Source organism: Sus scrofa, chromosome 1 (genome assembly GCF_000003025.6).
Source record: "Sus scrofa isolate TJ Tabasco breed Duroc chromosome 1, Sscrofa11.1, whole genome shotgun sequence".
NCBI lineage: Eukaryota > Metazoa > Chordata > Mammalia > Artiodactyla > Suidae > Sus > Sus scrofa.
Genome location: NC_010443.5, coordinates 58,276,694 through 58,304,310, shown reverse-complemented (window position 1 = coordinate 58,304,310; position 27,617 = coordinate 58,276,694). Strand labels below are relative to the sequence as shown.

The 27,617-nt window shown below is 44.8% G+C and overlaps 1 protein-coding gene and 1 long non-coding RNA gene across 7 annotated transcripts in view; one reads left to right on the top strand and one right to left on the bottom strand.

Annotated features, from left to right (window-relative positions):
• The window catches only part of LOC110260365, a 73,919-nt gene extending 58,613 nt beyond the window's left edge, over positions 1 to 15,306 (bottom strand). For both annotated transcript variants that reach the window (XR_002343551.1, XR_002343550.1), the window contains exons 1-2: positions 14,877 to 15,306; positions 13,705 to 14,085 (exon numbers count right to left, since the gene is read on the bottom strand). This is a non-coding gene — a long non-coding RNA (uncharacterized LOC110260365). The remainder of the gene's footprint in view (positions 1 to 13,704; positions 14,086 to 14,876) is intronic.
• Positions 22,571 to 27,617, top strand: part of BACH2 (BTB domain and CNC homolog 2) — a 400,538-nt gene continuing 395,491 nt past the window's right edge. For 4 of the 5 annotated variants that reach the window (XR_002343529.1, XM_021090081.1, XM_021090087.1 and 1 more), the window contains exon 1: positions 22,959 to 23,093. The gene's annotated coding sequence lies outside the window, so the exon portion shown is untranslated. Of the gene's footprint in view, positions 23,094 to 27,617 lie in introns of all 5 variants that reach the window. The other variant, XM_021090103.1, reaches the window with a different exon arrangement.

Sequence of the window (27,617 nt, the reverse complement as noted above, 5' to 3'; positions counted from 1 at the left end):
GGTAAAAGATGGGAAAAATGGGTAAAGATGGTCCAAAAGTAGACTTTCAGTTACAAAATAAATAAGTTCTGGGGATGTAATATACAACATAGTGACTACAGTTAAAAATAGTATATTGTATATTTGAAAGTTGCTAAGAGAGTAGATCTCATCACATGAAAAAAAAATTATATGTGTGAGGTGATAGATTTTAAGTAAACTTACTGTGACAATCCTTCTGCAATATGTACTTATATAGATCATTATGCTGTATACTTTCAATTAATACAATGTTATATGTTAATTAAAGCTCAATAAAACTGGGAAAGAAATAAAATACAAGTGAAATAAAGGGGAGCTTCTTGTAAACCTGTGTCTGGGCTGCAACCTCATAGATTTTCCGCCAGTAGGTTAGACTACAACCCAGGCATCTGCATGTTTAATCACGGCTTCCAGGAGATTCTAATGTAGACCACATTTGAGCGCTAATCCACATTCTATGCCCAAGTCTTGAAGACTTAAAAATTACCTAAGAAAAGATGAAGGTCCCATTGTGGCTCAGCAGAAATGAATCCGACTATTAACCATGAGGTTGCGGTTTGATCCCTGGCCTCGCTCAATGGGTTAAGGATCTGGCGTTGCCTGAGCTGTGGCATAGGTCGCAGATGTGTCTCGGATCCCAAGTTGCTGTGGCTGTGGTGTAGGCTGGCAGCTGTAGCTCCAATTCAACTCCTAGCCTGGGAGTCTCCTTAAGCCACCAGTATGGCCCTAAAAAGAAAAAAAAAAGGAAAAAAAAAAAAAAAAGAAAAGAAACCATTTGGCAGAAGAGAGTGAGTCTTTCTTGAGATCATCCAAAACTAACTGGTACAACTGGAACTCGGGGCAGTTTTTTGCCCAAGAATATTTAACTCAGACTCATCTCTTCTTCCCATTCACCTTGTTCTATTATTCCTCCATCTCGGCTCTATCTGGATTTTCCTCCCCTCTTGAAGTGTCACTCTGTAACATCCTATGGGACTTCTCACTGAAACATAACAGACTCCCTGCATGCGTGGGGGCCAGCATGTTCTTCCTTCAGCAGGAAAGTCTGCCTCAGGTTCTCTACTAGAAATGGTGCTTGCCTTGTTGAAATGGATAACAGCAGATCTGCCACTGGAGATAGGAGAGCTAAAGGTAAACGATGGAGATAAAAGTAAAAGAGTTTGTGTATTATATTTAATCCTCCATATTCAGAAGACATTGACAAACTAAACCATAAAACCAGTAGGATTTTACTGGGAACTTTCTTTTCCTGTGAATGTGAAACTCAGACCTACTTGTGAATAAAAAGAAAAGGTCCTCCTAGAGGAGTTGCTTCTTGAAGAGGAGCACATCTTAAAACTATAGCACAAAAATCTACATCTGTATTGTAAAAAGACAATCTTTAATTTAATCACCAGGAGGAAGATGTTCGAGGACTGGGTGGTGCTGAGCTTTGATGTGGGGCTGCAGTGGGAGAAGTGTTCATATCTTGTTGCTTAAATTGTTCAGCATAAGTTCTATGTATTTGTTTGCCTTTTCCCAAGTATTTTTACCAAATCACATAACGAGCAGCCATAGACAAAATGTCCCCATGGCTGCACATCACTGCTCACCCTTGATGATGTCAAAGCTTTAAAGTTTTTGCCAAATATTGGATGGGAAAAAAAAGTGTTTCATTGTGGCTTCCCTTTGTCTTTACATGATTACTAAAAAACTTGATCAGTTTTCTCAAGTCCACAAGCCTTTTTTTGTCAAAGATCGCTTTGTTAATATTTCTACTGGTTATTTTCTGTTTCTATTTGCATAGAGAAGTGTTGTGTATACTCTGATGCTTGGCCATGGCGTCTCTTTAAATGCATCACAGGTTTCAGAAAACACAAGGTATTAAAATCAGTGCATAAAACACTGTGGGGCATAATGAAACACATTTCAAATGCATTTCTTACCTTTATAAACAGATTATTTACATACACTTTGAAATAGAAATATTCCCTTTGGCATTTAAAATATCATTAGCCTGACTGGTACTGTTTTATTTTTTGATCTGGGTGCTGGTTATATGTGAAAATTCGCGGAGGTGTAAATGCACAGTTTGGACCCTTTACAATAAGCAGGTTACGTCATTAGATTTATATCCCGAGGTGCGTATAACTTTTCATGGATCTAAGTCAGCTGTGCCTTTTGAAGATGGCATGTTAGAAAACTCACCGAAGGAGGGAAAAGGGAATAGGGAGAATGAGTTTCTACGAGTTCAAGTAAGGCCACAGGAGGTGAGAAGGAGGACCCAGTCCAGCTGAAGTGTGACCCAATGTCAACAGGATGGCACGGCTGTCTAATACGGCCATTTTCAGGGTGAAGTCAAATGTCAGAGTTGATCGTTTTTATTACCCTCCCTCACTAAGGAAAACTAATAAATCAAGATACAGATTGGGGCCATGAAGGTAAAAATAAGTCTTGCCACACAACTGGGACTCCATTTCCCAGAGAAGCAGTGTGAAATCACAGAAGTCAGGATTTGAATACGGAACTGGCCACTCACCACCCATCCGAGCCCTCATTTATCATCTGTAAAAGGGAGATAATAAAAATGACTTTGCGGGGTTGCAAAAGAAAAGACTACATATGAAGTACTGGTCCAATGTCTGCCAGTAATTATTACTGTTCCCGTCCTAAGATGCGAAGATTTTGAGGGGAAAAAAAATGCGTTTCTCTTTGGAATTACTTAATTTTTTAAAGGCAAAATTGAATGCTTTGGTCAAAAACTATTTTCTTTTTCCATAGAGCACTAAAAACACTTTCAGGACCAGTATACCCTTTGTATGTGATGAAAGAGTGTGATCTTGTGTTTTTCCCTTCCAGTTTTTGACAAAGATGTGGAACACGTATGCTTCTAAGTAGGAACTGACTATGGGTGCTTAAGCTCTTAGCAGTTAATAGAAACCCTGGATTTACATGGCTTTCAATTTCCTTTACAACAGTTGCCTGAGTAGGATTTATCACCCTTGTCCTGGTGCACTCAGGAGGCTAGACAAGGTGAAAAGAACAGTCAAGCTGGTTGGCCTGTCTTACTGTGAACATGTTTTCAGCGAGCACTAGCTTTAATTTTTCCACCCAAATCAAAATACAATGAAGTTATGTTTAGACAGGGCTTGGTGCAAGATCTCAAATTTATTTGTGTGTACTTATCTAAATACCTCGGGATTCAGGTGGGACTTTTTTCCCCTATAAATTACCCTTATGGTAATCATATGCTGTCTGGTTAGCATCAAATAGATCTATATCTACAAAAAGCTCTCTTAATGTAAGCAGAAATCTGTGAACATAGAAAACCCTTTAAAATATTATTGGAGGCCAGATGAAACCCACAAATGCAGGAGGTTCAGAGGTCAAGTGGCACTCTCTCCTTCCTTTGCCCTGCTGTTGTGATTGTTGAGACTTAGTGAACTGGAACAAAATTGACAAGGGGTAAACTTTTCATTTCAAGTCTCCAAGATTAAATTGAAGTCTTGTTTTTAATTTCATTTCCTTTTTTATTTAAAAAAAGAACTTGTTATTCACATCTTGAAATTACGCTAAAGTGTAAGTTCACTGTCCCAGCACTGCTTCTCTGCCTGGCTGCTTACTGGACAAAACACAAATGTATTACCAAAAATAGTCCCTCAGCCATTAAAAAAAAAAAAAAAAAAAAAAAAAAAGAATGAAATAATGCCATTTGCAACAACATGGATAGACCTAGAGATTATTATACTAAGTAAGAGAAAGACAAATATCATATAATATCACTTATATGTGTAATCTAAAGAAAAATGATACAAATGATCTCATTACAAAATACAAACACACTCACAGACATAGAAAAAAAAAAAAAACTTGTGGCTACCAAAGGGGAAGGGGGTGGGGCGGGATGAATCAGGAGTCTGGGATTAACAGATACACACGACTATATATAAAATAAACAAGGACCTACTGTATAGAACAGGGAACTATATTCAGTATCTTATAATAACATATAATGGAAAAGAATCTGAGTATATATAACTGAATCACTTTGCTGTGCACCTGAAATGAACACAACATTTTTTTAAAAAAGTTTAAAAAAATTAGCCTCAATGCAGGCAGCTCAACGCAAAATTAGTGTCTGCTGAGGGCTCTAAGGAACGAAGAAACCAGCACCTGGGAACACCCTACCCAGTGCTGCACAAAAAATCACTAAGAGCTTTATACTCAGGTTCACTGCAGGTATTAGAAAACAAAGGCAGGAATTTAGTCTATATTTTAAGAAGAAAGTATTGGGAAAATGGAATTAGTCATTGCTTTGAGCAAAGATTCAAAGCTAACAGTTCTCTGGTTGCTAACCTTGACTCCCTTGGTGAGACTCTGTGCCTCAATTTTACTATCTATGACACAGGAATAACACAAGCATGCTTTATCTTATGCAACTGTTGTACCCTTGAAAACTTCTGTGAACTGAATTGTGGAAAGTGAAGTTACAAACTCTGAGTATATTAGGAGGGAAAAAAAATCAGTATATTTTAGGAAAACTCGAGATGCCTTCTTTTGCCAAGAAAAAAATCCTTTTACATTCTATTTTTAAAAATAAATCTCATTTTTAGTATTTTACTCTAAAAATGGAACATATTTTAAAAGGGAAAAGTATGATGTTTGTTATGGGCTTTATGCAATGAGTCAGACTGGGGTTCCCTCCCCGTTGACTTCTAAGGAGTTTTCTAAATATGCACCTTGTTTCCTGCTCAGCTTCTTGTGGCAGTGCAGGAGTGAGAGAGTCAGGGTGGCCACAGAGGGATCTGTTGTCAAAGATGATTCTTTAGGCAATAAAACAACTCTGTGTTCTTGGGAGGATTAAAGGAATGGCGTACAGAAGTGAGAGCTGGAGAGACAGGATGAAAAAGAGGAGGTGCGGCTAGGGCTGGTGAAGGAGTTTAGAGCAGAACTGGTAGACGGCTTGACAGGTTTGGGAAACTTAAAGACGAATGTGATTAAAAGGTGGTAAAGGAAGGAGACAATGACAGAAAGTTGGAGAGAGAGGCAAGGACTCGGGTATGCAAGGTCTTGTGGACAATGACAGGATGCTTGCATTTGATTCTAACCTCAAGGGGAAGCCATTAGGGCTTAAGCCCCTAAGGGTGACATATCACAATTCACATTTTACCTTTTCAATTTTTCTTTTTGTAATTTTATTTTTATTTTACATTGGAGTATAGTTGATTTACAATAGCATGTTAGTTTCAGGTATATAGCAAAGCACACAGTGATTCACACACACACACACACACACACACACACACATATATATATAGACAATTCACATTTTAAAAAAACCTTTATGCCATGTGATGATAGCTTGGAGGCAGGCAAGAATGGAAGCAAAGAGACTGTTTAGAAGCTACTGTACCTGCAGTGGTCCAGGCAGGAGAGTCCTCACTAAGAGAAAGGAGTGGAAATGGATAGAAGTGGACCTATGCAGAATAAAATTCGAAGACAGACTTGTCAGGTGTGACTGAAAGATTGTACAGGGATGTGAGGGGCGGAGGAATTAGGGATAACTCCAAGTTTGCAGCAATGATGGACTGATTGCCATTTATTGTCCTCTTATTTCTCTACAGTTTTGTGGCCATAATCTCATGATTCCCACTGCTTCAGCTATAAGTATATTCAGGATTCTTTCTCCAGCTCCAACCACTCTCCCAAATTCCAGATCCATATTCCCAACTGCCTGCTATACAACCAATGCCATCCTTCTTCCTCTTCTTTCTTAATTCCAGGACTTTGGTTGTTTACTGCCCTCTCTTTGCTCCCCAACAGCAAATCAATAACTGAGAAGCTCTGTCTCCAAAAGAGGCATCACTTTTACTCCCTTCTCTGTTCCCTCTTGCCTCCTCCTCCTCATTCAGGCCTTCTCCCCTCCTGCCCAGACTCCCATGAGAGCCCCTACCTGTCCCCCCGACCTGTCTCTGTTCTCTCTATCCACCCTGGACTCTGCTCCCAGACTGCCCTCCCCAAAGTGAGAAACTGAGTCATTGAATGGCCAGGCTCGAAAATTATAAATAGATCCCTACTGATGGAGGAGTTGGGTGCAGACTTTCGTCTGGCACCCAAGATCCTCTGGTACATGACCACCAGCACACTGTAGGAGTATCATCCACAGGCATTCTGACACTGTGAACTTGGAGGGAGAGCAGGCAGGCATCACTGCATGTGGAAGCTCCTGGGCCAGGGATCAACCTCCACCACCGCAGCAACCCAAGCCCCTGCAGTGACAACACTGGGTCCTTAACCCACAGAGGGGCTCCATTTTATCTTCCTTTCTTCAATGATAAGTCTATGGCATGGGCACATGACCCAGGAGGACAGATCAAAGGCATGACATATGGACCCTGGAAGACCAAGTGCTGCCCCTTCCCAGAGATGTTGAGTAGGAAGGACCATGTGAGTTTGGAGCTGCTGGGGACCACCTTTGCTCTGGTTTCACAGAGCAGGTACTTGCTTGAGTGTGAGGCCAACAAAGGAGAAATGGAGCTGAGAGAGAGTCAGACCACATCACTGCGTCCTGGACTTTCCAGTTGCACAAGCCACGTGGATATTCTAAGAAGGGTGGGAGAGGAGGGAAACGTAAAACACCCCAGCCCACTGTCCTGATTCCAGTGAGTCAGTGTTCCATTTCACTTAAACCTGTCCTCTGCCCTTGGGGCGCTCCTTGTCCAATGCCATCCACCCAAGCCCTGCGCCTCTACTCAAGCCAGGGAGGTTTGCTGTGATTTGCTCATACCTCCTACCTGGCAGGGGACCTCTGTGGAGGCAGCAGTTCTGGCTCCTCTCTGCCCAGGCCAGGCATCCCCGTTCCCCAGGAGCTTTGGGAAGTTTGCTGGCTCTACTCTCTCAGTTATCAAACTGCCACCCACCCAGTGTTCCTCAGTGGAGTTGCTCATTCTTAAATGGAAGTCATTGTCTGATTTGGATTATCTGATATTTTGACAATGGAATACAAAGTGTGTGTCTATTTCAGCTGAAGAACAGCAAGCTGAAGAACAGCAACTGCTCTGCGTTACTCATGATTTTAAAAAAACTAGAAATAGGAGTTCTTGCTGTGGCACAACGGGATCAGTGGCGTCTTGGGAGCCCCGGGACACAGGTTGGATCCACAACCTGGCACAGTGGGTTAAAGAGCCAGTGTTTCAGCTTAGGTCACTCGGATCTGATCCCTGGCCCGGGAAATCCATACGCACGCAGGGGAATCCAAAAAAGAAAAAAAAAATAGTAATAGGAGTGCCCGTCGTGGCTCAGTGGAAACAAATCTGACTAGTACCCATGAGGTTGCAGGTTCAATCCCTGGCCTCACTCAGTGGGTTAAGGACCTGGCATTGCCCTGAGCTGTAGTGTAGGTCACAGACATGGCTTGGATCCCGCCTTGCTGTGGCTGCAGCATAGGCCGACGGCTACAGCTCCAACTGGACCCCTAGCCTGGGAACCTCTTTATGCCAAGGCTGCAGCCCTAAACAAACAAACAAACAAACAAAAAGTAACAGATTTGAGCAATTCTGTTGCATTCGATTATGCACTCAGGCTAGTCTGTCTCTGTACCTTCCTCTTCAGGTGAACCAAGGATGCCCTGATGTCCCAACAGACTCGTTTACAAGCCATGACAGTTGCTCGCGGAATAGAACATGACCCTAGTGACCTGGTGGTATGAGGGTAACTTCCAAAAGTGCCCAGCTTTCTCCTTGGAAGCAATTTCATCAGTAACTATCTACAACTGAGGAATTTCTGATACATAATGAGCCCATACCAAATCCAGGCTTGTTGTTCAAGTTTTACACTGTTAGCAGAGATATAGCAGAGGATGCCTGTTAAAAATCATCTGTGAAAAACCTTTGGCTATTATTACGAAAGCAGTGGCAATATTCAAATGGAGGCAACTCCATCATTTAAATAAATGTGTTTTTAATCATAAAATGTCACTGTTCTACAGACCTGTTTTTCCTATTAATGTGCTGGAGATAATGTTAATGAGATTTAGTTAGTGTTTTAAGAGCAGTTAAAGTCTTATTATGAAAAGCAGCCTAAAAGGACACAGCAGTATTCTTCTGAAACTGTGAATCATTATTTATCTGTGTGAAATCTGATGGCACTTGAATCTATATGCAAATCATCTAAGCAACAAAAACACGGACTTAGATGACTACACAGAATGTGCCCCAAACATTCCTCTTTGTTACTTTTCATATCCCTGAGAAGAAAAACAAAAGCAAAAAAAAAAAAACAAAAAACCAAGGTTGTAAGTTTGACTGTCAGGATTTCTTATTTACAAGGCAAATAAGAAGCAAGAATGCAGCAGAAAAGAACTGCACAGGCAGTGGAGGAAAAGAAGGAAAGGAAAGAAGCAAAAGAAGACTAGCAATAGGTGGCAGCTAAGTGGGCGATGTTCCATGGAGGTGACAGAGGAAGTGGAGGAGATGAAAGCTCTTCACAGAATCTCATCTTGCTCCTCCCAGCCTTAAAGTGACCCCCCCTCCCCCCACAACACAGGTCTTGTCCCTATGTTCACTCTCACCAAAATAAAAGGCACAGGCAAAAGCAGAATAAACCAAATCTGAGAGCCAGGGAGTCTAGAAAGCAATCTTTGGCATTTTGTCAGCAATAAAGTATGAGTTTCCGTTTTTAATTTTGGGAAATTTCATATTGCACAATTTACTATTTCTCCTAGAGCTGCCAGTACTATTTGCCATCCATTTGGTATGTGGACCAAACCCAAGCATTTACTGGCAGAGGCTGCTTTCACTGGTTTGGGCAGCACTGCATATCAGTTAGTAGAACAAGCCCCTGGAGCCAGGCTTCATGACTTCTAATTCTGCCTCAGATACTAGATAGGGGTGCATCTTTAGGAAAGCATGGCACTTCTCCGTGCCAAGATTCCTGCTTCCCAAAGTGATTGTGAAGATAAAAGCCTCCTGTTTTGCCCAGGACTGAAGGGCTTCCCAGGATGCTGGACTTTTAATGCTAGAAGTGGGAAACTCCCAGGCAAACTCAGACATGTTGGTCATCTGAGGATAAAATAAGCTATTGCAGGGAGTTCCCATTGTGGCTCAGCGGTAAGGAACCCAACTAGTATCCAGAAGGATGTGGGTTCGATCCCTGGCCTTACTCAGTGGGTGTTGCCGTGAGCTGTGGTGTAGGTCACAGATGTGGCTCAAATCCAGCATTGCTTTGGCTGTGGTGTAAGGCGGCAGCTGCTGCTCCAATTTGACCCCCAGCATGGGAACTTTCATATGCTGCAGGTGCAGCCCTAAAAAAACCAAAAAACAAAAACAAAAAACAAAAAACCCTGCAAAAATAAATGAATAAATAAATAATTGCAGGTAAAGCACTAGGAACAGTGAGTGTTCAACAGATATTAGCCATTGATATTAGAGAACCGGTTGAGAATGTGACTACTGCAATGGTCACTGTTTCTTTTGAACTTGGGGGTCCAGCTCCCCACCCTCAGGGACTGGCATCCTGGGAAGCCCAGGGTGAGAACAGGGTGAGACATGGACTAGTATCCTGGTCTTTTCTGAAGGACAAAAGATAGGGACTAGTGCCTGGTCTTCTCTGGAGACCTGGAATCACAGGGCAACGATGAGGGTGGTGACAGCAAAATCTTGTGCACAGAGGAGGGTAAGCCTGGGTCCAGTCCCCTTGAATGCTCTCCCCACTCTGCACTGGGTCCACCAAGTCCTGGTGGCGGTCTGGCTGGTCTGCACTGAATGAAGACCTCTGGTCTTTGGAGTGAGATTTCTCCTTAGGACACCAGGAGTTCCAAGGGATTTCTGAAAAATGAAAGGGCCATCCCTGCTCATGCTGATCTGGCATCCCAGGAAGCTCCATTTCTCAACTCTTCAAACATTTTATCCTCTAGAGGTTTGTGAGTTTCCTCACTGCCCTGTCTCAGATATAGGGGAGAATGGTGTACATGGCAGGCACTTTACCGCAGGGCTTAAGCACTCAGGGATTCAAGACTGCCTACGTGTGATCAGGGGCAGCTTTTCCTCTTTAAACTCACACTGGCAAAGTTGAGATAATAATTGCTAAGGTTTACTAAGCACTTACTATGTGCTAAGCAACTGACACACAATATGTTAATTAATCCTCAGGGCAAATCAAAGGGATGTGCATTTTAGGAATCCCATATTACAGAAATTTGAGGCACAGGGAGAGGAAGTAACTTGCCCAAGATCACACAGCTTGCACGTGCAAGAATCAGATTCAAATTCGGGAAGTCTGGCTCCAGAACTAAAACTTTCAACAAGGTACAGTCAGACTCTATACCCACCTCACTGGCTTGTTGTGAGAAATAAAGTAACACATACAGAGATTTGTAGCATATAGTAAGCACTATATAAATATCAGCATTCTGTTTTTAAGGGTGGAGGGCTGAAGAGATAGTCAAGGCAAAAGGTTCAGCATCAACAAAATCTTCATTCACATACAAAAGCAGATAATGAGTCTACTAAACCAGCCCAAAGCTAGTAGAAAAATTTAGCAAGTGTTTTCTGAGTATGTATTGAGTCTGTGACTACTATTATACAAAGAACTTGGGCTATAGCTGTGAGCAAAACCAGACACTGTTTCTACACTCTTAAAGCTTACAGCCCAGAGAAAGAAAAACTGAACAAATCATTCCACCCAGAAAAGAGGAAATAAATGAAAAATCTGAAAAGGAAATTAAGGAAACAATTCCACTTATGACAGCATCAAAAAATTAAGTACTTAGGAATAACTTAACCAAAAAGCAAAGACTTGTACATTTGAAAACTACAAAATGTTGCTGAAAGAAATTTTAAAAGACGCAAATGATGGAAAAGCATCCGTGTTCACAGACTGGAAGACTTAATACTGTTAAGATATCAAATCAGTACTGCCCAAAGTGATCTACAGATTTAATGCAGTCCCTATCAAAATCCCAAAGGCCTTTTCTTTTTTTTTTTTTTTTTTGGAGAAATAGAAAAATCTACCCAAAAATTCATATGGAATCTCAAAAGACCCTGATGAGCCAAACCAATCTTGAAGAAGAATAATGCTGGAGATTTCACAATTCCTGATTTCCAAACTTACCCACAAAGCTACAGTAATCGAGGCAGTGTTATACGGTCATAAAGACAGACATAGAAATCAATGGAATAAAATAGCCCAGATATCAATTCCTGCATAAATGGACAAGTGATTTTTGACAGGGATACAATACTGTTCGAAGGGGAAAGGATAGCCTTTTTAATACAAAGTGTTGGGAAAACTGGATATCCATATGCAAAAGAATGAATTTGAATCCTTAACTTACATCATATATAAACATTATTTTAAAATAAATTATGAATGGATCAAAGACCTAAATATAAGAGCTAGAACTATAAAACTCTCAGAAGAAAACACAGGGGAAAAGTTCCTCGACATTGGGCTTGGCAATAATTTCTTGGATATGACATCAGAAGTACAAGCAACAAGAATAAAAGTAGATTAACTGGATTATATGAAAATCCCAAAGTTCTGGGCATCAAGGGACACAATCAACAGAGGGGGAAAGCAACCTACAGAACTGCAGAAAATATTTGCAATTTCTGTATCTGATAAGGGGTGAATATCCAGAATGTATAAAGAACTCCTATAACTCAGCAACAAGAAAACAAACAACCTGATCAAAAAATGGGCAAAGAATGTGAATAGACACTTCTCCAAGAAGACATACAAATGGCCAACATGCACATGCAAAAGCGCTTAAGGTCATGATGCATAAGAAAAATGCAAATCAAAAAGCCACAGTGAAATACCACCTCACATTCATCAGGATGGCAAGTGCCAAAACACAAAAACAAAAATAACAAGTGTTGGCAAGGATGTGGAGAAAATGGTACCTAGTCAGAGTCACAGAGAAAAAAGATAGAAGAGTGGCTGTCAGGGGCTGAGAGGAGGGAAGAAAAGGGAACTGATAATAGGTACAGTGTTTCCATTTTCAGGATGAAAAACATTCTGGAGATGGATATGGTGGTGATGGTTGCACAACAGTAGGAATACACTTAACTTTACTGAACGGTACCCTTACAGATAGTTAAGATGGTAAATTTTACGCTGTTTTTGTTTTGTTTTGTTTTCGCCTTTTAGGACTGCACCAGTGGCATATGGAGGTTCCCAGGCTAGAGGTCTAATCAGAGTTACAGTTGCCGGCCTATCCCACAGCTCACAGCAATGCCAGGTCCTTAACCCACTGAGTGAGGCCAGGGATCGAACCCGAAACCTCATGGTTCCTAGTCAGATTTGTTTCCTCTTGCACCACAATGGGAACTCCAATGCTATGTGTTTTTTATCACCATTTGAAATATACATTTAAAAAGGAGAGTGGGATATAAATGTAATGAAATGCTGCAAAGGATTTGGGCCCAAAGTACACATGAAGCGGCTCTGACCTCGGGTTGGGGGTGGGGGGAAGCTGTGAAAGAAGTTTCACTAAGTGCACTGCAGGATGAGAAGGAGTTTGCTAGCAAAGAAAAGAGGCAAAGAGAACAGTGTATGCAAAGCACTTGTGAAGTGAGGGATCTTCACTCACTTGGGATGTTTTAGTAATTAAATATAAGTACAAACATTTGTTGTCACCTGGTTATTTCTTTTCTTTTTTTGTATTGAGATGTGACTTACAGACAAAAATTGCACAAACCTTAATAAACAGCTCAATAAATTTGGTACCAACACTGAATCAAACAACAGTCAAAAGAGGGACTGTCCTAACTCCTTTCCCCTTCCTTCCCCTTCCCCTGGAGGCAGTGGTGGGCAGGGACCGAGGAGACATCAACAAGGGAGCTGGTCCAGATGGAAGAGACTAAAGAGATACAGCACTAGATGTAGTCCTTGATTCTAAATTGAATCTTGGACCAGAAAAGAAAAAGAGAAGTTGTTGGGACAGTTGGTAAAATTTGAATAGGGCCTCTGGATTGGATGGCAGTGTTTTCACAACGCTAACTTCCTGATTTGGAGGTGGCACTGTGCTTATGTAGGACAGTGTCATTGCCTTTTGAAAAAACAGGCTCTCCTGTATTTAAGGGGTGATGGGCAATCATGTTAAAACTTGTTTTTAAATATTCAGAAAAAGATGAAGAAGAATGGGCGTGTATGTGGATATATAGATAGAAAGGGTGGGGGGAGAAAGAGCGTGGACACACAAACATGCATTGAAATATTAACAACTGGGATATCTGGGTGAAGGTGATATGGGAGTTCTGTGTATGAATCTTGCACGTTTTCCAAAAGTTTCAAATTATTTCCAGATGAGTTGTTTTTCAAAGATATTCTCTATGACTGAAATGAACCCACAGGTGAGGCAGTAGGTAACAGAGGTGACATCAGCAACGAAGAGAAACATGGTGTCTATCACTGAATTTGGAAAGGGAAAGTTTAAGAGAAAAGAATTTTTTAGTGTTTGATTTGGCTCCCTCCAGAGTGGAGTAGGCTATCCCGGAAATAACCCACTTGTGGTGATGATACATTAATAAACAAGCATTCTGATTCACATCTGCAGTGGTTCCCAGGAACTGGTCATCAGATCTGGGAATCCGGATCCCTTCTCTGGCTCACGGCCCAGTGCAATGCTAAGGCACATCCCGGCCCAGCCTTCACACCGCCCGCCCTCCCAGCTTCAGAAAACGAAGGATGGAGGAAACCTACCCACAGGATCTGGGCCGCGATGACGACAGACCTGGGCCAAGCTGTAAATCCAGAGGGTGCTGAAGTGAAACTGGAGCAAACACAGGGCCTTGGTGTTTTCATCCATCGGCAAAATCACCCAACGCCCCATTCAAGTCTGGGCACGAGTCACCAGGTTTCCACACACACACACACCTACCCTCTGAAGTGCAGTGAGGTGAGCACCTCTGTGTGCAGTGCCGTGGGTGTCTTCAGTAGGAAGCACCTCTGGAAAATGGAGAGATCCGCGAGGCCCAGAGCTCGGTCATCCACGCAGGCGCCGTGCCTGACGCACCACGTGGGCGCAGGACAGCCGTACTGACCAGTGCTCGGCTGTTACCAGCGTTCGGGTTGGCTGCCCTCCTATAATTACACAATGTAAACAGTTTTGTGGGTTTTTTTTTTAACAGATTAGAAACTGCAAGTATAGTCTTATATATTGTTTGGGGAAAACTGCTATAGGATTAGTGAACTCAGCTCTGTGCCGCTCAAAAGATCAGAGACTGGATTGGGGGGGGAATTCAGGTACTTTTTTTTTTTTTTTTTTGGCATAAATTTATCAAGGCTTTCTTTTCATAGTCATGTGAAAATTGTCAGACTACTTCTGTCTCCAGACAAACTTTTTCAAGTTTCTTAAACAGAGATGTGATGATTGCTGAAAAATCATCAGCGGGTTTGTTGACCAAAAACATCTTTTTGAGGCTGGCAGAATGAAGAGATAGACATTTACATTCTATGTATTTATTTGTCTATTTAAGAAAAAGCTAGGCATCACAATAAACTCTGAGGGAGGAGAAGAATATTGTTAAGAGCTAGTTTGGGTTTTTTTAAGGGCAAAGGAAAGCAATATTATTACTATTACTATTCTTTTGCTTATCTGAGCTTTGAACTCATCACCTTCTCCCCTGTTGCCCAGGTGAGAAAAAACAGCTCTCAATCCCAATCTTTTTACCTTTTATCCCTAACTCTCATCCTGAAGCTTCAAAACCCTCCTATCATCCCTAGTTGGATGATAATCCAGTTAGTTTTCAAGTTCCACTTTTCAGAGTAGGGAGCTGATGATCGTCCTTCTGTCCCTCAAATTATGTTTCATGCTCAAAATAAGTACAAAATGTCTGCCTTTCCCCTGTCCACTTAAGCCTGCTCTTACTCACCCAGAGTTCTGGATTCTCACCCTGTTTCCTCCTCCATGTGGATCCAATGCTTCTGCCCTGTCTGCTCTATCCTTTCATCTCCAGCCTCTTCCTTCCTGCAGGTTCCCACCTCCCTGCCTCTCCCCATCCCTTAGGGACCCACCTCTCCCATTCATTCTCCCCTTCCCCTTGCCGAGGGCCTAAAATCTCCTTGCTGTACCTCCAGCCCTTTCCTTGTCATGGAATATTGTCTCTAGACCCCTCCTTGAAAAGCCCTCCTCCTCACTTTCCTTGATGTCCCAGTCTCTGGACCATCTTCTCTCTGGATTGCTCCATTCCTGTCCTGCCCACCACCATTCCAAACACAGCTGTTCTCAGAGTTCCAGCCTTGGCCCTCCTTCCTTTTCACCACTGCTTTCTAGAGTGATTTTCCCTCCTCCTGCAGCCCAGGATCAGTTCTTCCTTCTGAAGTTCCTCCTCCCCCACACCCCCTTACGTCCCTCATGCAAATGACCCCTCCATCTTGAGCATCTTTCAATCCACTCCTCCCCTTAGTCTCAGTGCCACTCACTGCCTTGGTTTGGGTTCCCACCATCGTGTCCCTGGATCTCTGCTGTTGCCTCCAGCTCTTCAGGCCCCTTCATGCTGCCAGTGCTGTGTTCTGAAACCAAATCTGATTATGCCTCTTTGACAACTAGAAACTGGTCATTGAAAGCCGTCCAGCCAGGATTTTGGGTATCTCTGGGGAACTTTGAAGGCACAAGATAAACTCAGAGCATTTCCCTGCCATGCATGAACTTTAATCAAAGATTTTGAGTGTGGGAGAGGAATTTTCAGTCTTGATGGTCACAAAGTATTTAAAAAAGAATTTAGAGTAAAACTGACTCATATTCATTGTAGAGGACCACAGAAGTTCAGTTGAATTTTTAACATAATGAGAGATTTCAAAGACACTCTGTGCTTGGAGAGGGCCATCTGGGGCCATGCTTCAGGCCCTTTAGTTGGTTAGTATCCTTTTTCCTCTGCCATTATGAGCATTTCCCTGGAAAAGTTGAAGAGGCTTTATGCCCTCTGGAGAAAATTGTATCTTCATGCTTCTGGCTCATATTTACCTTTCTAGTCCCATATTCTGCTGTTGGCTGTTCATTCTAACATTCAATTCCTGAGCTTTCACTATTCCATATTTTCCTGCCTGGAATGACCTTCCAACTTCTATGTTTGACAAAATCTCCTTGTCCTTCAGATTCAAGGGATCAAGGAATTCTGAAAGAAGTGACGGCAGGCAGGTAATGATTGCCTTCTAATAGGTACGAGGTCCTGACCAATGAGAGGGGAAAGGAAGGAAGCACCTGTATCTTGAAAAAGGGAGTCACCACAGCGATGATGCTTCCTCCAAACAGCACTACAGGGTTCCTTGCTGGCCATCACAGTAGACAGCATCTCCCACTCCTTTCGGATCTGCCTTTCTTGACATCATGATGTCTTACTGCTTCCCAGCATTGCAACACATGGATGCTTTTGTCAGCCTAAAATCCAGCCCCTGGGGGTCCCTTTGTGTTGAATGTCCAGTACTTTTCCTCCTACTCAGCCTTGACATTCAACCCAAATTCCACCTTCCCAGTGAAAACCTTCCTGCCTGTTTCAGCTCTCATAAATATTTTTTTTCCTCTTAACACCTACAACACTTAAGTTCTTATTAGAATTTAATTACACACATCTTGAATTTTATAACTTTTATTGGATTTCTTTATTAAAGAAGTAACACATTTATATTAGAGAAAAAAATTAAAAACCAGTTGAGCAAAAGGAAAAACCACTCATAAGCTCTTCATCTTGAGGGAACCACTTTGACACTGTCTGTATATCCTTCCAGACTTTTTCTATGCACACTTAGGTAATTTTTCCCCTTCTGGGATCATACTGTTTTGTAATTTTTTTAAAATGTACTACTAGAACATTAAAATACCAATACACATACTTCTTTAACATCATTTTGATGAATCTATGATATTCAATTTTATGAATTTATATGACATTTTGTATATTCAGCCAATCCTCTGCTATAAGGTATTTAGATTTTTTCATTTTCTTTTAGCTATCATACAAAAAAAATCTTTCTACATATTAATTCTTCCAACAGTATAAATTTCAATACATGAAATTTCTGTTAATAACATTAAATATTAATTATGAGTAATATGCTAAATAATTAATATAAGTAATTAGATATAAATCCTTACATTTGTCTACTGTTCCATTTATGTTAGTTTTCACTCCCCACCTAAATTTAAGTTCCTTAAGGATAGGAGCTAGTCTTTTCTAATTTTCATGTCTCATCAGCACAATATTCAACTGTGCATATTGAAGAATTCGTTTATTCACTTAAATTTTAGATAATAGTAGAAGATCTTGGGCTATGTCACCATAGATAGTAACGTAAGAACATTCTCTCCTCGTAAGGACTGCTTCCAAAATCCTTCTTAGGATCTGAGGTAATTTGGAGGGAGATAAAGATGGAATAAATAAGAAGGATGGGTAGTTTAAAAGCAAAAAGGCTGCCAGCCAAATTTAACAATAGCTGGAAGTAAAATTTCTGCATGATCCTGGTTACTCTGGAAAAATTACAAAACCCTCTAGTTTGGAATACACCAATTCTTCCAAACTTGTATGAGATTTCATACAATGAGAAATAACTCTTCTTGGCAGTAGAATGTCCATAAAGACACTAGTAGGGGCTCTCGGATTTTGTACTGCCCAGCAGTTCTGCTCCATCGCCCGTCACTTGTACTCCTTCTCTCTCCTCCAACTCCTACACCCTTCCTTCCTTTTCCACCAGTTGATGACCTCTCTTCTGAGTCCACTAAGAAAACAGAATCACTCAGACAAGGACTCCTGGCATCTCCCTGCACCCCATTCCAAGCTCCCCAAGCAACTCCACCTGAGCTGCCTTCTCTCCTCTTGCTGGGGATGAACCCGCCACACCTGGCTCAATAACTTCACTCCAGAAGTTACCCCCTCCCCTTGGCTTCAATGGTTTCCCCCCTCGCTGGCTTATTCTCATCAAGGAGCTCTGGTGTCTCCCATTGCCCTCTATGTATTTCTCCATTTTGTCTTTCACAGCAAAGTTCCTCTAGTGAGTGGTCCACACCCGTTGCCTCTACTTCCTCTCCTCCCACTCTCTCTCAAATCCTCTCCAGCCAGGGCGAGGCCCTGCCATATCCCTTTGGCAAAGACTCCTGTGCTCTTCAGGTCATTGAGAGTCAACGATATGTTAGCAATAAGACCTATCAGCGGCACTGTCACAACTGATCACCTCCTGCATCTCAAAACATTCTCTTCACTTGGCTTTAAGATTCAACACTCTCCTCTCCCCTTCTTGCTCGTTGATGCTGTTTCTCAGCCACCTTGGTCAGATCTTCATTTTCTTCATCTTCTGACCTCCAAATGTTGGCATGCCCCAGGTCTCATCCTTAGACCGCTTCTCTTTTCTCCACCCATGTTTATCAGATTCTCTATGCCGATGACACACAGATTTCCATCTCTCGTCTAGACCTCTCTCCTGAAGTCTCAATTCTCATGTTTAACTGACTACTTAATGTTTCTTTCCACTTAGATGGTGACAGACGTCTGACGTTTACTTTTTCCTAATGCAAACACTTGAACTTTCCCCTCATACCTGCTCCTCATGCAGCCTTCCTCATTTCACGAAGTGGAATCTTCATTAATCAGCGATTCGGGCCAAAGTCTAGAATTTCCTTTGACTCCTCTTTCTCTCACATCCCACAGTTGAATCATCAATAAATCCCATCTGGTTTACTTTGGCTGTCTATCTAGATTCCATTTTCAGCTATCATCACAGTCCAAATTACCCTCACTCTTAGCCTAGCTCGATGGCCTCCTAACTGGCCTTTGTGCTCCCACACTTGTCCTTCACTTCACTCAGCAAACAGAATGATCTTTTAGAAGTCAAGACCAGGTCGTATCCTCTCTCTGCAGAAACCCCTGTAAATTTCACCTCAACTAAGAACCTACTGGCTAGCCCTCTGGCATCATCTCCTGCTACACTTCTTCCTGCTCTTCTGCATCAGGCCCAGTGGCCTCTTTGCTATCTCTGGAACATGCCACATCCACCCTACCTCAGGACCTTTGCACCTGCGTGGCTCTATCTCAGAAAAGCTTTTCCCCAAATTGCTGCAGAGCTCACTTCCTCACTTCATTCATATCTCTGGTCAAATGTCTTCTCATCAGGGACACCTTCCCTGACCTAGTCACCCTAAGAATAGCCCCACCCCTAGCACTCCTGAGCTACTTTACCTATTTTATTTGCTTTCATTGCACTCTTCACTTCCAGATATTATATATATATATATATATATATATATATACCTTATGTATATGTAATATATATATTCATGGTTCATTGTCTGTCTCTCCTCCCTCCTCCATCCCAGTCTCATCACTAGAATGAGCGTACTGCATACCAGCTTGTAGAACAGGCCCTGCACATATAGGTGGCTCAACTATTGTTGAACAGAATCCCACTCAAAGCTCTTCGGATTTCATCAGTTCTCCCAGGTGTCACCTGTACAGTACTGAGCTGAGGCTTTATGGTTCAGATATACTTCAAAACATCTGGTTTTGAAATAATAAACCTTAGTTATAATTCTGAGGAATTTGCCCAGTGAGTAGAACTCAGACTTTCTTCCTTACAGAACTTCCCTCAGTATGTTGGCTTCTTCTGGCTTTGGTATTCTCCCTCTAAACATCTCACTCCATCTCTCTCGTTGATGTTAACTTGCCCTACCATGTCTTATTCAAGGTACCATGTTTCAAACTCTGCCAAATTCTGCCTAAGAAAAACAATCGTATCCTCTCAATATTGTCAGATCCTATAAGAGGGTGCTGGAGAGAGAGACACATCAAAGACTTAAGAACTGCTCTTCTTTCTTCTGTCTGTGTTCATCCTTTTGCTTCCTGTGTATCTTAATCTTTCCTATTTTATTTTATAAAATCGAGGAGATTTATAGGAGTAACATTTACTAACGTCAATGCTTTGGTACAAATTATTGTCCCTGGAAATCATATCCTGCTTTAGAAATGTATCACAGATGAAGCCCATATTCTGGACCAGCACACACATCTAATTATGTAGGGAAAAAAAGTATATCAGGAAAGGTTGAATGTTGCAGGCATAGGAAATAAACTGACCTCTACTCAAGTTACCACCATGAATATACAGAGGGAAAGACCTGCATCTGTTTCACATTGTAAATGCCTGAAGTGCCCAGAGCAGCACTGCAGATCCAACGAAGGGCCAGCAAACGTTCAAGCCATCCACAGCTTGACCTCTGCAGCAGTTCTGGTAAAAAAGAGTCCAATTCTTGATTTACCATCCTAATTTCATATAATTCTGAGTATGCTTTATAGGCTTTAATTCAAATTTACCTGCTTCTTTTTTTTTTTTTTTTTTTTTTTTTTTGTCTTTTTTGTTGTTGTTGTTGCTATTTCTTGGGCCGCTCCTGCGGCATATGGAGGTTCCCAGGCTAGGGGTTGAATCGGAGCTGCAGCCACTGGCCTACGCCAGAGCCACAGCAACGCGGGATCCGAGCCGCGTCTGCGACCTACACCACAGCTCACGGCAACGCCGAATCGTTAACCCACTGAGCAAGGGCAGGGACCGAACCCGCAACCTCATGGTTCCTAGTCGGATTCGTTAACCACTGTGCCACGACGGGAACTCCAAATTTACCTGCTTCTAACTTTGAAAATGAAATAACAAACTCCCCATCAGACTTCCAGCTCCTCAAAGGCAGAGATTTTGTCTCGTTGACAGCAACAGAGGCAGCTGATTGCAGTACTCAACGTGACCCTAGAGGTCAACTAGTTCTCGTTCAACTTCTTTAAATGACTAACGAACACAACCTGTCAGAGTTGCATTCCTTTTTTTTTTTTTTTTTTTTTTCATCTCTAATTGCTGACCCATCTCATACTTGACAATTTCAAACTAGGAAGCTCCAGTCTGTGGCAGACTAATTGAAATGACAGTTAATAGCCGTTGCTGTATCCATCTGGGACCAGAAGCAAGGTTGCAAGATCAGCCTACAGCAGTAACCCATCCACCCCACTCCGCTCCACACCCCACACTGATTGAAGCACCCGACTCCTTTCACAGCTGGAGGCTGTGGCCTGCTTAAAAAGAAATGAATGAATTCCACCTCACAAGGATCTTCTCAGGCCTGGCTCTTGTGAGAAAAACATTTCTTGGTACTACCAAAATGTGTAAAGTTATCTCATTGACACTCACATGCTTACAAGAACGAGGAATGCAGAAACATCACTGTAAGATGATAAGAAATGGCTCCTCCAGGGCAGACCAGGGATCATCAGTACTCTCTGCCCTTGCCCTGAGGCCAGTCAGGGACATTGGAAGCAAGGTGTTTTGTCAAAAGGGGCATCAGACCCAAAGTCAAGAGATGGAGGATGGCTCCCAGTTCTGAGACTTCTCTTCATCTGAAAACTGGAGAGGCTAACAGAAGAACACACGACGAGGCACTGCAACTCTGTTAGAAAAATTACTTTGGCCCCTTCTGCTTCCTTTCAGCTATGGCTTAGCCTTCCAAGCAGACGTTCAAAATAGGGCCTTTTAAAACTCTGCCCTCAAACGAAGGTGGTTCAGAGCAACACTTTGGCTGATATCACAAGACTCCCAGGGCAACGCTTCGCTGCTTCCTCAGCATATGCCAGTGCCCATTTTACAGGGGGATTTATGATCTTTCTCTCAGTAGAGCGAGCCAAAGTTTTATAATATTCATTAAAAATCAGCACCACATGTAATAATATGGAATACTGCCGGTACACAAGGGGGCCAAGTTATAGGTGCTCAGGGAAACGTGGCAGAATTTCTTGGCCTTGGCAGGAGTAAAGTTGCAGGCACCAGCACTGCGCTAACACAACCTTCTTTTATTGCAAATGTTCCTTCAGTCTAAGTCCTAATTACTTTCTGTAAAACCCTAACCACCATCGAGCTTTCTTCTGACAGGGCAGCCACACGATGGCCTTAAAGTGCAGCGGCAGCGCCGGGCAGCCTCTGGAATGGGAGACAGGGGGTGGTTGGAACCCTGTAGGGGCTGAGGCTGCAGCTCAGACGTAGGCTTTTCAGTGAGCTTCGCAACTGCTTGCAACCCCTTTTAAAATCCCAGCGTGGGGACTTAGAGGCTCCCTCGGTGGGGCAGGCTGAAGCCCTTCTGGAAAGGATTCCAACGTCAACATCAACGTTGGGTCAGAAGCTACTCTTGCTCGCCCCACCCCCTCCCAAGAGGGGTACCGGTCAGCTTGGTGGAGCCCGTGGAGCATCTTTTTCTGCCCCTCCTGGGAAACGCTAGACAACCCCGGAATCCCAGGTCTCAAGGTCTGGCTCCGCTTCCTGGGCGTAGTGCCCTGGGCTCTGCCCACCTCCCCACGTGCCACACCAGCTCTCCCCACTGCCCCCACCCCAGCGGCCCCCAGCCCTGGCCTTTCAAGGTTCGGGTGAGTCCCGGGCAAGGCCCGACCGAGACAGGCGGCCAGCCGGGCCCGGAGCAGGGGGCTCTCTCGGTGGTTCTGCCGCACAAAGCGGGGAGAGCTGCGCCGGCGGCGTGAGGCGCGCCCCCTCCCGCGAGCAGGCCGAGCGCGCTCCCGCCCCCTGTCCCCCGCCCCAGCCCTGGGAGCGCCATTCGCGGAGTGGCTTACGCTAGTCGCCGGGCGTACGGCGCCCCAGCGGCCGGGGAGGTGCGCTGCCCGGCTCCCGTAAAGTTATTGTGAATGGGGAGCGGGTGACGTCAGCGCCGAATGTCAACAATGTAGCGATTGAGAGTGTGGGCGTTCCGGGGAGAGCGCGAGCCGCGCCGCGCGGAGCAAACAGCGCCGAGCAGCCGCCGCCTAAGCAGCAGCAGCAGCAGCGGCCGTGCACGCCCGGGCTGCGGTCGCAGCAGCGCTAACGCGAGCGCCCGCCGCCGCCCTCGCCCACCCCGCCTGCCCACTCCCGCTGCCGCCGGGCTCTCGCTTTCTCCCCGGCCTCCCTCGACCCTTCCCCTCCCCCTTCTCGGCATACTCGGGGGGCTGGGAACGAGCTGCCATGTGATGCGCGTCCTCTCCGCGAGCTTTCGGTGACCCCCGATCCGCGGACCGCCGGGAGGGGGCTGCGGGCTAGGAGGACGCGGGGAAGAGGAGGCGGAAAAGGACGCAAAGTTCTCTGTTGAGGTGAGTCCCCGGCCGCGGGTCCCGGGCCCCGGCGGCGGCGGGCGGGCGGGGCGGTGGGGCAAGTTGGCGGGGGGAGCGGGCGCGCGGGGCAGGCGGGGAGACATGGGGAAGCGGCGCGGGAAGGGAACCGCGGCCGCCCGGAGCGCAGCCGCCCGCCGAGCGCCCTGCCCGCTTTTATGGCATTTTCTAGGAACGGGAAGGGGGTGGGAGCCGAGCCGGTGGACGCGCAGAGGCGACTGTGCGCTCTCTCGCCTGGCTGTTTACGGCGGGAGAGGAGGCATTGTATTTTGCTCGCGTCGACGGGTATTTTGGAACAGCAGGGGGAGGAGGAGCAGAGGGTAATAAGTCAGGCGTGGGGAGGGCGGGTTGAAGGGAGGCGCGCGTCCGCGCGAGCCGGAGCAGCTGTCAGACCCACGGCCCTGCTCCCGGCCCCGCGAGGCCCGGGCGCCCCGGCCCCCAGCCCGCGATCGCCGTGCCAGGCCGGGCGGCCTCCTCCCTGTCCGCGGCGTCCGCGCCCCGGGCTGCTCCGCTACGCTTTGCGCTCAGCTGTCAGACGTTGCCGGGTAGCTAGGACCACCACGACTAGCCGGGTATCAAAGCCCAAGTTTAAGGTCCCGGGAAGAGGCAGACTGGGGGCTCTTGGCACAGACCTTGGGTTGCTCGCTGGGTGGAATCCCTACTAGCCAACGACCACGGGTTATTGGAATGCGTCCCAGGGAACTCAGGCCGAGGGGCTCATGCCTTCAGAGAGGGAGATCTTGCACCTCTCTCCTTCCAAGATTCTGCACGAAATCAAAGTGCAACGCACACCCTCTTCTCCCTGCCCACACTTCAGTCTTCAGACCCCAGAAGCTCCACCTAGGAGAGGAGTTTATCCAGGGGACACTTCTCCACGTACCCCCACCCCGCCGGCGTGTCCTCCGGGGGTTCGCAGTTCTCCTTCTCATACCCGGTGGGTCATGGGATGCGGGCGGCGCTCCTGGACTACCCCAGCTGCCCGCGAGAGGGGACTCGAGTGAGCATCTCGGCGACCTCGGTCTGGGCGAGGATTTGCAGGAACTTGACCGTGGGAGGAAGCGCGCAGGGCCGGGTGTCTGTGTGTGAAAGGGGCCGCGCACCCCTGATTTCGGGGGTCGTGGGTGCGCTGGGTATCCCCAGCCCACTCTCACGTGTAGGCGAGTTTGATAACTTGCGGGAAGTTCTGGCGCAGCCGCTGTAGGATGGTTTTGTCTGTGGCCGGAGAAGGAGCGCCTCACAGTATGCCTGTCCGGTCACCGCCGTCGCCGCCACCCATGGCCCCTGGGAAACAAGAGGGACCAGGGCGCCCCACCCCCAACTGAGCTGCACACTCAGCGGGTAGCGAGACGCGGCGTTCCTGGGTTTTCACCTTCGCTGTCTAGTGCTGTAGTCTCTCACTCTCTGTGTAAATTTCATCTGTTGAATGTACTTAACTAAAAAGGGTAATTACTTTAGATTAAAAAAAAAAATCCCTTCCTGCCTAGTGGGAACCTTGGCGGAGATGCTGCCTAATGAGATATTTTGCTTTTGTCTGTTTAGAGTAAAATTAGAGATGTTAACTCTGATAACGGTTTTCTCAGATCATTAAAATGTAACATGTAGGAAAGGCATGTCGAGCTGCGAAGGCTCTGGCTGACATGAAAGAAGCTGTGCGGGGAAAGGCTCCTTGGGTAGAGAGGCTATTTTGGTAAGGCAGCGGCATCTTGCCTAAAATGTGACATTGCCCCACCCTGGTGCTCCCGCAGCTCACAGCTCCAGAGTAAACGGCGTTTTTCATTCTTCCAGGTAATAATAAACGTGAGTCAAAGTGACATCTTGTTAGAATTAAGTCTTTAGTCTGTAGGCGAGATTGCTAAATAACAGTGTTGCATTCACACTGCTCCCGTGAAAGGTCTGTCAGCATTTCCATTATAAATTCAATTTGGGGGGGAGTTGATAATTTCACCACAAAACTTTGGGTGGCTGAAATGGCTTTCCCTTCCAGTGTTCTGCTTTAAGCAATGAATCGACTGCCCACTTCCATCCTATTTGCTGTTCCTAAAACTTGAATATTATCCAGATGGGGGGGGGGGCAGAAATAGAAAACATAATCATGGAATAAAATACTTCTGTTCGAACGTACTTTATTTGTGCCAAGTAATACTTTCATTGTGGATTTTGGAAGGCTTTATGTTTGCCATTTGGTAATCATAAATGTGTTAATTCTTCTGGTACCTGTCAGTTCTGCAGGTGGATTGAAATGTCAGTTCATGTTGTATATGCCAGGATTACATGGAAGAACATTCTCCTCATACATGTGTGTGTGAGAGCTCATAGCTAAATTACATGCATGCCTCTTAGCTACTTGTCAGTTCTTTGTATGGTGCATGTGAGGATCTGGGGAAGAGAAGAAGGAGTAAGGTAGAAAGGGACAGGGGGTGGGGTGGAAATCAGGGACCCCCCCCCTTCCAGTGACTTTTTAGTATTCTAGTGGCTGGGAGGAAGCCATTTATTTTCTTTCTCTTGAATGATGCCTTTGACTTAGTGTCTTCAGGCAAGTCTCTTCCAGTCACTTACCTCTAGCTGCTGTGTGAGGGGCTTAATTATTTGCACACTACCTTGAAATCCCTGGATGAAAGGTACTGCATAAGTGCAAAGTATTGTTATCCAGATATGGAATTTAATGATCCATTACAGTTCATCAGAAAAATGCGCTCTGCAGTGATGGTGGGAAACGTCTCCACCTGATAGAGGGTAATAATAACTGCCTAAAAGTAGGTTCAGATTACAGATGAGACAATTAACTCTAGCCATGTGCTCTTCAATTTGTTGCAATTCATTTCTGTGATCAAAGTGAGTCACAGAGAGCCAGATGGTCAGGTTCACGTTCAAATCTCTCCTAGGCCAGCCCTTCACTTCTGAGCCCACTGTCTGCACAGCCAACAGGACTTATTCATTAGCGCTTGTGAGCCGTTCCTCAGAATTTGTGATCGAGGCTCCTGTGATGCCAACAAAAGGGCTCAGGCCAATCTGTATTGTTGCGAGCAGTTTAATTTTACTTGGATTAACTCATGCTTAGTGTCTCTGGTGTGGATCCAGCCTTAACAAGGGCGGAGAGAGATTCTAGGGGCTCTCTTGCTCAGCACTGCTGGGCACTACTGCCCTACTTTTTGTGTTCTTCAGATTTCAAGGGGTACGGTGTCTGGCTTCTTGTAAATGTTGGCTTATACTCAGATAAATAAATGCCCTTCCTGTTTGGCTGAGGGGTTAGGGAGCAGGGCCAGTTTCTTCGTGGACATGTGACCTGCATGGTTGCACAGGGCCCCTCCTCCTCTCAAAGGACCTCACTCGTGGTTTCATCTGCCGTTGTCTTCTTGAAAGCCTTAATAATTCTCGAACAGGGGGCCCCTCATTTTCATTTCTCACTGGTATTATAGCGCGAATGGCAGGCAGCCACTACCAAGTCTCTGCTCCTTGTCGTCCAGGCAGGAATGGGTGGGAATACTGGCTTTGTGTCGCCACATCGTCTGACTTTTCCAAGCAACGTGGAGACTGGGATTTTAGTGTGGAATCCCCTCATATTTAAGTATTTGTTGAAACATTTTTTAAACACTGGGTGGGAACATTGTAAGTGCTAGAGCTGGCCTGCAGGCTGCCTGGCTCCCACTACTGAGTGAACGAAAACATCTTATTGTTTAATATTTCTGTATTTGGCTATTTTCTAAAGATCTGGTACATAGTAAATGATTTGTGAGTCTCCACCAAGTGAGTGGCTTAACAGCGATCGGGAAAATTGAAAAATGCAAAAGGAACTAAACTCTAAATCAAACGAAATCAGCACTGAGTCCCATTCGGGGACTGATAGCTTTCTCTTTTAACAGAAGACAATCTGAAAGGCCAGATAATGAATACCAAGGGCACCGTGTAATCCCCTGCAGGTAAATAATCCATTGCTTTTGGTCCACTTGCCCTTTATTTAGTTGTTGACCAGATAGGGTCATATGGCTTGTTGAATGCCTCAAGGACCTCCATGACAAGCTGACCTTTGAGAACAGCCACCAAAACAACAGCTGTGATTTATTGAACACGTTCACCACGTGCCAGAAATAGTGCGAACCGCTTTCCCTGCACATAATCTCATCGACTCCTCAAGGCAACCCTATGAAGCAGGCCTTGTGCCCATTCTACAGAAGAGGAAGTTCTTATTCTGTGTTGGAAAGAATTTCATCAGGACGCAGTGTGCGTTGTCCTGACTGTCTAAAGGTTATTTTCCTGTCCTATATACGCAATCCAACCCTGAGTCAAAGACTGGGCATGGATTAGGGGTCATAGCATACAGAGAACCCAGTCCCTCCCCTCACATAGAAGGAACAGAGAACAATGCAAGAGGCAACACTGCCAAAATCTGGGATTCAGACAGCAAACACCGCACCTGCCCCCCCCTTCCCTGTCTGGATGTGGGAGAAGTTCCAGGGGCATATGACCCTATCAGAGGCACTAGCAGTTCAGAAATCAGGGCTGGTTGCA